The sequence below is a fragment of the Myotis nattereri genome, assembly GCF_964212035.1.
Source record: "Myotis nattereri genome assembly, chromosome: 3".
In the NCBI taxonomy this organism is placed as follows: domain Eukaryota; kingdom Metazoa; phylum Chordata; class Mammalia; order Chiroptera; family Vespertilionidae; genus Myotis; species Myotis nattereri.
The window spans coordinates 101,042,529-101,056,742 of NC_138077.1; positions in this window are offsets into that span (position 1 = coordinate 101,042,529).

Here is a 14,214-nt window from a genome sequence, read left to right on the forward strand (position 1 = left end):
CATTCAAAAAGATTTGATAGCTATCATTCTCAAACTCTTCCAAAAAAAAAAAAATAGAAATGGGCCATAGTTTTAAAACATTTTACGAGGCCAACATAACTCTGATACCAAAACCTGGAGAGGATGACACAAACCAATATCTCTTATGAATACAGATACAAAATTTCTAAATGAAACACTAACAAACTTAGTACAATAATACATTAAAAATAATATGTCACAATCAAGTCCAGTTCATTTCAGGGGCACAAGGATGGTTCAACATATGCAAATTTATCAGTGTGATACACAACATTAACAAAACAAAGAATACAATCATATGATCTTACCAATAGATGCAGAAAAAGCATTTGATAAAATACAACATTCATTTATGATTAAAATGCTCAATAAAATGGATAGAGAAGGAAAGTACCTCAACATAAGAAAGGCCATATATAACAAACCCTCAGCCAATATAATACTCAATGGTGAGAAACTGAAAGATTTTCCTCTAAAATCAGAAATAAGAGTGTAGCCACTATTACACTCTTATTCAATAAAGTGCTGGAAGTCCAAGCCAGAGCAATCAGTTAAGAGAAAGAAATAAAAGGCATCTAAATTGGGAAGGAAGAAGTAAATGGGCCACTTTTTGCAGATGATATGATTCTGCATGTAGGAAATCCTAAAAACTTCACCAAAAAAATTAGAAACAATAAGCAAATACTTTAGTAAAGCTGCAGGATACAAAATCAATATACAAAATCCACTACTTCCCTGTATAGTAATAATGACACTTAAGAAAAAGAAATGGAAAAAAATTCCTTTTGCATTTGCAACCAAAATAATAAAATACCTAAGAATAAATTTAACAAAGGATGTGAAGGCGCTATATACTGAAAATTACAACACATTATTAAAAGAGATTGAAAAACACACAACAAAATGAAAAAAATATTCTGTTTTCATAGATTGGAAAAATCAACATAGTTAAAATGGCCATATTACCCAAAGCAGTACACAGATTTAATGCAATCTCCATCAAAATCCCAATGTTGTTTTTTTAAAGAAATAGAACAAAAAAGCCATCAGATTTGTTTGGAACCACAAAATACCTGGAATAGGCAAAGCAATCCTGAGAAAAAAGAGCCAAACTGGAGGTATCACACTACCTGACTTCAAATTATACTACAAAGCTGTGATAATAAAACAGCATGCTATTGGCAGAGAAACAGACACACAAATTAATGGAACAGAACTGAGAGCCCAGAAAGAAAACCACACATATATGGGCAGATAATTCTTTTATAAAGAAGCCAAAACACACAATGGAGAAGAGAAGGTCTCTTTAAGAAATGGTTCTGGGAGAATTGGAAAGCCACATGCAAAAGAATGAAACTAGATTATTTAGGACCACCAAAAATGTGTCTGATGAAACCTAATAAGGAGACCTGCTTTTCCTCCTTGTTAACGGGTCACAGAAGTTCTTCCCCAGTCACCTAGTGTAGTGACCTCAGTTAAACTCACCAAAAGGCAATCCCACTTTGATCCAATCTATGCACCTTTCCCAGCATGTTGTGTTGCACTGGAGACAGTTTTAAGTCTGTATGTAGCCTATAGTTTATCTGTTATTAATCCAATTTTCAGCCTATGAACTAAATGACTAACTCTCAATTCCAGATGCTGATTCCACTGCATAAGAACTGAAGGAGGCTAATCTAAGGCTGCACAATCAGAGCTGTGTCTAGACACCACCCAACTCTGTGCCTAATTTAATCTTTCAGCAGTTAGAGTTCAGCATCAAAAGAAGGGACAGTTCTAAAAATAAAGTCCATCAGTTAGGACAATATTCATCTTTGAGGAACAGAAAACCCAATAATAGTGGCTTAAACAGGTATGGGGCTTATGTTTCCACACAATAAGAATCCCAGGTTTAGGCAGTCTGGTGCTGGTGCAGTTATTCAAGAATGTCATTGATGAAGTAGGCTCCATGAAACTGCCAACTCTGCTATCCTCAACATGTGCTCGTTGCTCTTAAGGTTGGAAGACAGCTGCTACCTCTCCGGGAATCCTGTCCCAGCTCCAGGAAGGAAGGACAAAGGACAAAGCTTTCTCCTCAGGATGCTTTGTTTTTTCTTTGGTTTTTGTTTTCAGATAAGAAAGACCCCCTAGACATTTCTGACAACATCTCATTGGTCAGAATTGGACCCCATGACCACCCTGAAAGGCAGGGGAGAGTGAGAATTCAAATACTTAACCTACAGTCCCTATAGAAGAAAACATCACAAAAAATTGTTCGAAATGTGTGTGGAGTGATCTGATTCTTAGTACTTTAATATCTGCCACAGAAGGGCACCTAAGGTAATATAATTTTATATTATGTATATATGTATGTATATATGTGTATATACTATAGGTATATATCCTATATAATAAAGAGGCAATATGCAAATTGACTGTCACACCCTCACACAAGCTGGCCACCCCCATGTGGCACAAGATGGTTGCCACAAGATGGCCTGCAGAGGAGGGCAATTGGGGGGAGCCAAGCCAGCAGGGAGGGCAGTTGGGGGCTACCAGGCCTGCAGGGGAGAGCAGTTTGGGGAGACCAGTCTGGCAGGGAGGACAGTTGGGGGAGACCAGGCTGGCAGGGGAGGGCAGTTAAGGGTGACCGGGCCAGCAGGGGAGGAAAGTTAGGGGCAATCGGGCCAGTAGGGGAGCAGTTAGGCATTGATCAGGCTGGCAGGCAGAAGTGGTTACGGCAATCAGGCAGTTAGGCAGGTGAATGGTTGGGAGCCAGCAGTCCCGGATTGTGTGAGAGATGCCCTATGGGATCAGGCCTAAACCGGCAGTCAGACATCCCCCAAGGGGTCCCAGATTGGAGAAGGTGCAAGCTGGGCTGAGGGACATCCCCCCAGTGCATAAATTTTGTGCACCAGGCCTCTAGTATACACACACACACACACACACACACGCACACACACACACACACACGTATACATATATACATTTTTAAAAATTAAATGACTCAGCAACATTTCTTCCACTGAAAGAAGCTCAGGGAGAAAAGGTTTGGTGCAGTTCTGTGTGTGATATTGACGGTGCCTAATATCGCAGCATTGAAAGTAATAAATGTTATCCCTCTTTTCTCTCATGAATATGAATGATGCTCTGAAGGCTGAATGCAACCTAAGAATTTATGTGAGAAATGAGGCATGAACCATTTTTGAAAATATATTAATTCAAAGTCTGTATTACACATATTTTATACCCTTTCCAATATGCTACCAAAGGTTTGAGCCATCAGCTGAGTGCTTCCAGAAAAGAACAATTAAGAACAAGGGTACAAAAATAAATGCTGGGAGTCAATTTACCCCAAGATGTTCTTTATGGTTGGTATAATGATCGCAGCACCAGCAGTCTGCTTTGCTTCAAATTCTCCCCATCAGCACTTCTCCTGCAAGCATGGTTTTCCAGCAAGTTTATCCCAGGCCAAGTAGTCAGAAATATTCATGGTGCAAAGTTGGTGTCTGAGAAAGCAGCCATAAACATTTTCTGCTGCCCCTGCCACTCAGTTCCCTGTACCTTTTCTACATGAAAGATCTATCCTTCCATTTTGAGAACATGTAGGAAACATGCCTGGTTAAATATTTTCTGATTGGGAATTGAGTTAATAATTTATATATTTTTCAATTCTGAATGTTTTTATTGTTCAAAATTTATTTTGTAGATATGGTCATTTGATAATTATTATGTCTTACATCTTATGAAATGTATCCCATGTTAATGATATCCAGTAAAATGGTCAGCCATATAAAAATATTTATCCTGTTATGATACTGTTTGTTATTTTAATCCTTTCTACTTTCATATTCTTTTTAAAAGTTCAATAATGAATGATCATCATTCCCATAATATGGAACAAAACTCAACTACAACTTTTTATTTTAATATATTTTACTGATTTTTTACAGAGAGGAAGGGAGAGGGATAGAAAGTTAGAAAAATCAATGAGAGAGAAACATCGATCAGCTGCCTCCTGCACACTCCCCACTGGGGATGTGCCCTCAATCAAGGTACATGCCCTTGACCGGAATCGAACCTTGGACCCTTGAGTCCGCAGGTCGACACTCTATCAGCTGAGCCAAACCGGCTAGGGCTCAACTTCAATTTTTTGAGGGGCTGTTTTCTTCCCAGGCCAGACCTGAAACATTTCAGGCTTATATAGTGAAATGTTTATAAGGGGGCAGCATGTTTGTAGACAAGTGTCACTAATTGTCTGATCCCAGAGAGTCTCATGTACTAAATATGTCCTGGGAACTTTTACAAATATATCCATTCCTGAGCTCCAGACATGACAATTGAGTTGGACAGAAGTGTTGCTCAGAAGTCTGAATTTTTAGCAAACACTCCAAGTGGTTCTCATACAGACGTTCCCCGGGCCACTCCTGGAGAAACAGTGCTCTGATAAGTCATTTGCTTTGTGCTGAGGTCCACTCTTACACCCTCCTAGATTCCTGTTCCCATCAGAACTGTTTCTTTGAGAAATGACTCCCTCTGTGCCCTGTCTCTCAAAGGGTTAACTGCTTCTACTTTTCCTCAGTCACAAGGAGGCAATCCTATCTAATAATAGACAAACATGGTAATTGACCATACCTTCGCTATGCCTCCCATTGACTAATCAGCATGATATGCAAATTAACCCAACCAAGATGGCAGCCGGCAGCCATGCAGCTAAAGCGAGCAGGAGGCTTGCTTGCGGCCCTGCTCTAAGCTCCAAAAGCAAAAACGTTTCAATTATAGAAGCTAAACAAACCCCAGATACCTGCTTTCAGCAGGCTGTGACCTCAGAGCTGGAATGAGTAGGAGCCGACTCTCAGCTTCAATGACAGCAACAAAGTTTCAATTATAGAAGGTAAATAAATCCCAGAATAAAAAAAAAGAAAAAGAAAAAAAGGAGAGGCTGGGAGCTTTAGTCGCCGGCCAGCCTGAAAATGGCCCTCAACCCCTCACCCAGACTGGCCAGGCACCCCAGTGGGACCCCCACCCTGATCTGGGACATCCTTCAGGGCAAACCTGCCAGCCCCTACCTGTGCACCAGGCCTCTATCCTATATAGTAAACGAGTAATATGCAAACTGACCCTAACAGCAGAAAGACTGGGAATGACTGGTCACTATGACACGCACTGACCATCAGGGGACAGACGCTCAATGCAGGAGCTGCCCTCTAGTGGTCAGTGTGCTCCCACATGGGGGAGCTCTGCTCAGCCACAAGCCAGGCTGATGGCTTCCAGTACAGCAGTGGTGGTGGGAGCCTCTCCTGCCTCCCCAACAGCGCTAAGGATGTCCGACTGCAGCTTAGACCTGCTCCCTGCTGGCAAGTGGACATCCCCCGAGGGCTGCCAGGCTACCAGAGGGATGTCTGATTCCCAGCTTAGGCCCAATCCCCCGGGGAGCAGACCTAAGCCAGCAGGTGGTCATCCCCCGAGGGGTCCCAGACTGTTAGAGGGCACAGGTCGGGCTGAGGGACCGCCCCCCCACCAGTGCACAAATTTTTGTGCACCGGGCCTCTAGTAAGTTAATAATTTGCATAACATTTCAGAATACTTAATAATACTGTTACAAACAAGTAATTTTGTCAGACAGAAAAATGTCTCAAAAGTATTTAAGTTCAATTGGATGCTTATTCTGAGTAAAAGGGAAATTAAAGGTGGGTAAAACCACCCCTTACGCCCTTACTCCCAAATAAAGGATTCTGTATTAGAGAGGTCCTGCTTATCTGTCTCTGAGTATGACCTTCTTCAGCTAATCTTAAAGAGACAAACTACATAGCATAATGGAATGGTTACCATTCTAGAAGGATCATTTCTTGGCCAATTAAAATGTGCAGAAAAATTGGTGTTAGAGTGCAGACTGATCTTTAACCCTTTTTTCTAAGAACTTTCTACATTTTTTCTTATTTCTAAGAGATAATTCTATTTTTCTACTAAAAGCCTAAAGAAGGGTTTCTCCTGGTATAATGTATGTCTGGGGATCTCTTTCTGTAAGCCAGTCGTTAGTTTTTCCTGCTATCAGACAGGGTTTCACTTAGATACTGTATCAGAGGCCTCATCTAAATTTTGGAGAATGAGACTGCCTATTTCAGAGATAATCTGCCAGCTGTGCTTGTGAAAGTGTCACAAACGCCCTTGCAAAGAGCAAGAGGGGGAGGAGGAGAAGAAGCAGAGAAGAGAGGAGCCCTAGTGAGAATAACTGGACTTTTTAAGGCACCTCCTCAATGCCAGCCATGCAGCTAAGTACTTTAACCAATGATCTCCCTTAATTCTGACAGCCAATAGGTTCTTTATAGACTGATTTTACAGATGAGGAAAAATGATGCAGAGAGAGATTAAGAAATTGCCTAAAGTCACATAGCTACTAAGGGCCAAACTGAGATTCAAGCATAGCTGTCTCATTTCAGAACTCTCAGTCATGCACTGCAAGAGAATCCATGGCTGGCCAGTGATCAGGCATGTATAGCTGCGCACAGCCGTGTACAGCTGTGTGCAGTGTATACAGCGTGTTCAGCTGGCCTCAGGAGCACAGTTCTACAACTCCAGAGGCATCAGAATGGACAGCAGAAATGTAGTTGATCAAAAGTTATGGTCCACTGTTTAATTCATCAGAAGGCCTTGGACAGCCTCAGAAGTCAGACTGGATTAGGAATTTGAGCTCTCTTTCCTCACTACATCAGCCCCTCACAATGCATATGCTATCTACTCTCTGCCTATTGATCAATCTACTGCACCAAGGAAAGTCAGTTCTAAATTTTCAAGTAAGACTATCAGAATGATTAAAGTGAAACCCATAGGTGTCAGAAAAATATAAATAATCAGTATAATGCCTGGGTTGGCCCTATTGACATGCACACTGTATTTTGTTACAAGATGAATAGCAATTATTTGGCTATTATGTTGTTGTTACAGTGGAGTCTTGACTTACGAGTTTAATTGGTTCCGAGACCAAGCTTGTTAAGGAACTCATTAAGGAGCTCATTAACTCAAATTACTCTGTCAACTCAATGTAAAAAATCGGCCGAGAGACAGCTGGTATCTCAAAAAACTCATTAGTCAGGACACTCATAAGTCAAGGCCCCACGGTATTCTTCTTCTTCTCCTTCTCCTTCTCCTTCTCCTTCTCCTTCTCCTTCTCCTTCTCCTTCTCCTTCTCCTTCTCCTTCTCCTTCTCCTTCTCCTTCTCCTTCTCCTTCTCCTTCTCCTTCTCCTTCTCCTTCTCCTTCTCCTTCTCCTTCTCCTTCTCCTTCTTCTTCTTCTTATTATTATTACTAGAGGCCTGGTGCGTAAAAATTCATGCATTGGAGGGGAGGGTCCCTCAGCCCAGCCTGCCCCCTCTCAGAGTCCGGGAGCCCTCAGAGGAGGGAGGAGACCCGGTGATAAGGGGAAGGTGATGCCTCCATAACACTCTGCTGTTGCCACTGCCAGTAGTGCAAGCCTCATCCAGCCCTGGTTACCTGAGTCTTGGACAGCCCTTGGACAGCATCTGAAGCTTGCCTGCACCTCGGGCCAGCCCTGGGCAGCTGGGGGGCTGAGGGGACTGGGGGACTCCAGAGGCAGGTGTGTGGCAAGGTTCCTGCCTGGGGGCGGGCCCAGCTTTACTATGCACCTGCCGCCCTGGCAGGGCTGAGAGGATTGGGAGCCACCTTCTTGTGGCTGTGGGCACTGCCATCTTTGAGGGCATGGCAGTCAATTAGCATATTCCCTCCTTATTGGCTGTGGGTGACACCATCTTTGCGAAGGTGTGTCAATTAGCATATTCTTTCTTTATAAGATAGGATTATAATTATTATTATTAGGAAGACCCAAGGTTCAGACAATCTTAATTGCTTGAACTCTGGGCTAATTAATGAAATTTTTAAAGGGATATGTCAGAATCACACTATGTTTTTATGTCAAACATTAAAACAAAAAAGGCATGTACCCCATGCTGAAGGTTGCCAGATAGTTCTAAAGCACTCAGCATAGGTCTTGTCAGAGAAAATCCCAGTATATTAATTTAGCAGCCTCAGAGTTACTTATCAAAAGGCTATAGTGCATGATGCTTTGCATAATCAAAATGGTTTATTAACTCAAGTCATCCTTTGATTTTTTCATTCATATTCCAATTTACAGGGACACAGACATATCAATTACAAAACCTACAATAACTAAATACAAAGTAACTACAAGGATTTATTTGGTAGGCAGTTAGACAGACCTGAGCAGAGCAAGGATGATGGGCCAGGTACAGAAGGTCACCAGGGCAGAAAGCTCCAGGTGCCTAGAAAAGGACAATTGTAGGGTGGTACTTCACCCCCAGGGTGACATTTATGCCCCTAGCATATTGCTGGTCAGGTGGCTTGGGCCCCCTGACCTTTCCTCCCTAGAGATAACATCTGGGCTTCATATTTATTTCAGCTCCAGGCCCAGATAAGCAGCAAAACTAGATCAGTGACCCCATGGCTGACCTAAGGACCAGCTGCATTGGATACTGACCCTCTGCCCTGGTGCCCACCAATCAGTCAGTAGAGACCACACCCTGAAAAGACACACCTAGAAAGCTGCAGAATATTCTATTGATCTTCCTGGGACCTCCCCTAAAATCTCTACCTTTAAAACCCCTAGGATGGAGGACCCAGTGTGCTCTCCCTCCAGGGAGCATGCCTGTGCTTTTCACTCTCTGTCCCACCCCCTCCACCCCCCAGGTGCATTACCTTTAGCTTCCTCACTCCCAAGCTCCAAGGGTCCTTCCTTTACCTCCATAATTTGTTTCCTAATCCCTTTCTTTTAAGAATTACCTCTTCTACCTGTATAATTTTATAAGTAAACTAGAGGCCTGGTGCATAACATTTGTGCACCTGGGGGGGGGAGTATCTCTCAGCCTGGACTGTGCCCTCTTGCAGTGTGGGAGCCCTCAGGAGATGTCTGACTGACAGTTTAGGGAGCAGGCCTAAGCCAGCAGTCAGACATATTTAGTGCTGCCACAGAGGCAGGAGAGGCTCCAGCCACCGCCGCTGCACTTGCCAGCCATGAGCCTGGCTTAGGGCTTCTGGCTGAGTGGCACTCCTCCTGTGGGAGCATACTGACTACCAGGGAGCAGCTTCTGCATTGAGCATCTGCTCCCTGGTGGTCAGTGCATGTGATAGCGACTGGTTGTTCTGACATTTGGTCAATTTGCATAGTAGCCTTTTATTATATGGGATGTTCTCTTATAGTTTGGGTCTTGACTCTGAATTCTTCCCTAGCCAGAACTCAAGTACCATGGTTACTGAACCCAGATCCAGTCTAACACCTGGTGCTGTTCCCTTGCCTACAACATAAGTATTGTATACTATGCTAGCATATTATACAGTTTAATAACAACATGATTTTCACAAAACACCACATAAATGTTGATAAGAAATGGCTTGTAGTTTTTCTCCTTGAAGAGTATGTACATTATTACTCAAATGAAAATCATCTTCATTTATTTGTTTAATATATATATATATATATATATATATATATATATATATGTATTTTTAATCCTCATCCAAGGATATTTTTCCATTTTTTTATTTTATTTTATTGTTTAAGGTATTACAAATAGTAGTACATATGTCTCCTTCCCCCCCCCCCCCAGCCCCCGGCACTTGCCCTCAACCCTGCCCCTTACCCCCAGTGTTTTGGTACATTCGTTATGCTTATATGCATGCATACAAGTCCTTTGGTAGATCTCTTACCCCCAAACCCTCCCTGCCTTCCCACTGTAGTTTGACAGTCTGTTTGATGCTTCTTTGCCTTTGTATCTATTTTTGTTCAACAGTTTATAATGTTCTTTATATTCCACAAATGAGTGAGATCATGTGATATTTATCTTTCACTGACTGGCTTATTTCACTTAGCCTAATTATCTCCAGTTCCATTCATGCTGTTGCAAATGGTAAGAATTCCTTTTTTACACCAGCGTAGTAATTCATTGTGTAGATGTACCACAGTTTTCTAATCCACTCATCTGCTGATGGGCATTTTAGCTGTTTCCAAATCTTAACTATTGTAAATTGTTCTGCTATGAACATAGGGGTGAATATATCCTTTCTGATTGGTGTTTCTGTTTTCTTGGTATATATTCCTAGAAGTGGTATTACTGGATCAGATGGCAGTTCCATTTTTAATTTTTTGAGGAAATCTCATAATGTTTCCCACAGTGGCTGCACCAGTCTGCATTCCCACCAGCAGTGAAGGAGGGTTCCTTTTTCTCTGCATCCTCTCCAGCGCTTGTCATTTGTTGATTTGTTGATGATAGCCATTCTGGCAGGTGTGAGATGATACCTCATTGTTGTTTTAATTTGCATCTCTTGGATGATTAGTGACTTTGAGCATGTTTTCATATGTCTCTTGGCTTTCTGTATGTCCTCTTTTGAAAAGTATCTATTTAGGTCCTTTACCCATTTTTTTATTGGATTGCTTATCTTCCTTTTAAGTTGTATGAGTTCACTGTAAATTTTGGAGATTAAACCCTTATCGAAGATAATGTTGGCAAATATGTTCTTCCATGCAATGGGCTTTCTTTTTGTTTTGTTGATGGTTTCTTTTGCTGTGCAGAAGTTTTTTTATTTTGATGTAGTCCCATTGTTTATATAGATGATAAGAAATTATAGGATTTTAGAAGCTTGAGGGTAATTCATATTTTTCTTTAGTCTATTAAGGTACTATATTGACTAGATCATAAGTGTTTATTTTCTTAAAAATGTAATTTTTGCTAGAAGCAGAAAAAATAGAAATTAAACAATAAAAATGAAGCCACTGATAAGCTATGTACCTACACAATCCATGAAATCTCTCTGGCCTCAGTTTCCCCATGGGTAATAAAAAAGTAGCACATAAAAACTAAAGCTGCTTCTAACTCCAAAACCCTATTATTCCATGAAGTTACCACCTCACCTGTTCCTGTTAAATGAAACTTTCAGGTTCATTAATTTATGTCTTCTCAACATGAATTATTTAAATTGGAGTTATTCTGTACATGTTTTAGTAAAAGCTTTAGAATGTGCATCTGTTTATTTGCAGCTCAATGCAAACTTTTCAAAGGGTAGTAGCATTTCCCTTTCAAGCCCTGCAAAAGGGGTTCCATTTATTTAAATATGGAATATACAGTGTGCTACCAGAGGACAGGACTTGATGGATCACTTAATGCAAGCTGCATAGTTTACAGATGAGGATACTGGGGCCCACCAAAACCACCTGGCCACCAGGCCACTGACTCTTCCTTTCACCTGGATACCTTTTCACTTGCAGTTATTACTTCAGTTTTTCATGATTCCTTATTCTCACACACTTCATGTTCTATAAAAAAATACGTGCAGATTTTTTTTCATCTCCCCATCATAGGTAATGGTTAAAAAATATGTTAAATTCACAGCTCAGTCTCATATTTATTTATACCAATCTATATATATAAAAGCCCAGTGATCAGAATGGTGGAATGACCAGAATGACTGTAACAACCAATGGCTATGACACACACTGTGGCAGCTAACTGGCCTGATCTGGACCCCAATCGCGTGCCCCCCCCCCATAGCCGGCCCAGCCCCCGATTGACCCCCAACACCACAATCAGGGGTGGGGCCGGCTGGCCAACTGCCCATTGTCCTGCTCCCCTGCCAGCCTGGCCTGATGGACCCCCATTGGGCTGGGCCAGCCAGACTGACCCCAGCTCGTGCATAAATTTGTGCACCAGGCTTCTACTTCCTTAATATTTAAACCAGAGTAATCACATTACACGATTCTAGAAAATGCTTACATTTTAAAATGAGCTGGTTTTGTGACCTGGATTTTTGAAGCAATAACTTCCATCACAGGGCCAGGATTGTAGAAGCAGAATTAATTTTGCAGCTTGATGATGATGGTGATGATGATGATGATGATGATTAGTTTCAGTATTTAGAAAAGAAATTCTTTCCTCCACTCCTTTATTCATTTCCATCTCTTTCCTTGTTGATCCCTTTAATGTGAGTTTTAGAGAGTTTCCTCTCTAATTAGTCTTCTGGGTACAGGTAAAGAACAGTAAAGTGGTTGAGGAAAATGCCAGGCATCACAGATATAATAATGCAAGGTGGTGAAATGAGTGATTCAGATGTTATTATGGGAAGAGGTCACTGTCACCCAGAGAACTTGTTGAAGAGGCAGGGTCCAATCAATCAAAGCTTGAAAAAATGGATATAGTTTGGAATAGTACAAGAAAAATAAAAATTACAAATATAGTGACAATGCTTTGAACACTGGCCTATGGTGTATACTAAGTAGAATATGTTCAATTACGTGTAGAGATTGAGATGGGCCTGCAATAGGCAATTCTGAACATAGCATAGGAGGAGGTAGTGATGGAAAAGTAAGGCCAAATTTTAATGGGTCTTGAATGCCAGGTGGAGAAATTTGGACATAACCCACTAAACCTACAAATACAGAAGTTAAAAGAATAATTTAACTAAATGAAGTAAATTTTATCAGGGAGACAATGGGAGGCGCATGGTAGCTGAAGGGTCATCATTGCTAAAGGGCAGCCATTGTTCTCAGCTCTCTCAACTGAAATTACTCAGACTTTGAGTCCAGGATTATCTATGTTCCTCTTGTTTTTCAAAAGAGTATAAATATATGTATTTAAATGTAAAATTTCCTGATTTTTACAATACATATAGTCTAAATAAGCTTTCTCTCAGAATAAATGCAGTTAAAGAGCTACCAGTTTGTGGCATCTTCTGTAGGAAATGGAGAGCCTTTGAGAGTTTTAGACTAAAAAAGATCCACTAGGAAAATGGCATTTTATGAAGATTAGCCATTTGTTTTGCGGTTTTATACATTTTTATTTATCTGTAGTCTTCCATATATTACCTTGCAAGAGAACATTTATAAAGTCAGAAGCAATTTGGTCCTAAGGGGCGACAAAGTTTAAATATTTGATTTAGACAATATGCAGGGTTTTTTTCAAAGATGTTCCATAATATATATTCTGCAAGATGACCTTTGCACTCCTCCATTAGGAAGTGGAGTTCAAGTCTCCTCTTATTGAATCAAGCTTGCCTTAGTGACTTGCTTGTCACAGTAGAATTTGTGAACTCCAAGTCTAGGTCAGAAGAAGCCTTCAGCTTCCACCTTGATATTTTGGGATGCTCCTCTTCAGACACTTCTTTGTGTAATGTGTGCAGTTTCCCCTCACTTCCCTCCCTCTTGAAACCTAGCCCATAGTCTGGAAGAAGCTTAAGTAAGATGGAGAGAAAACATATTGGTTTTCTAGTTGAAAGGCCCAGCTGAGCACAGCTTGAAGCTATCCCAGAACAGGTACCAGACATTTAAGTGAAGAAGCCTCTAGATAATACCATTGACTAGACATTTGAGTCCTGCCCAGTCATTCACGTCTCCCCAGAGGAAGCCTTGGACATCATGAAGCAGGGCCCTGGCTGAATTCCTGAGCCCCAACATCTGTGAGACTAATAAAATGCTGTTTGATATCATGAAGTTTTGGGATGGTTTGCTTGAAGCAATAGATTGTCAGAACATGCATAAGCTACATAAATGGGTCACAAATAAAAGTGTACTTAAGAATGCACCATACAACAGAAACATTCTGACTCCAACTGCCCCTCAAAAGCAGATGCCAAAAAATGGGATTAAGTAAAAACAAAACAAAAACAATATTTATAATCAGCTTCTAGATTATTCTAACAAAGATACTTCTGATCATACTTGGGTAACTATATTCCTAGTTACCCTAATGAATTGAATTAATCCCAAGGTTCATTTGTATGAAACACTAGAACTCTGAGTGTTCTTATCAACTCAGAAGGCCTTCCTTGGAAATAAGAGCCCTTCTGGCAAGCAGCCTTTGCTCCAGGGAATTTATTCCCACATCATAAGCAGAACTTCAGGTGTGAAATAGCACTTCTCTCTGTCATTACTATCTAAGTCCAGTTTAACCACACTTAAGTCACATGCTCTTGGGAAACAATTTTTAAATTAAATTTTGGTTCCTGAAAATTAAACAGAATAATAAATAAACTTGTGACTTTATAAATTTGCCATCTTGAAAATGAGGGTATAGCCCATTTGGTGTAGATCAGTAGTTGAGCATCGATCTATGAACCAGGAGGTCATGGTCCAATTCCCAGTCAGGGCACATGCCTGGGTTGCAGGTTTGATCCCCAGTGTGGGGCATGCAGGAGG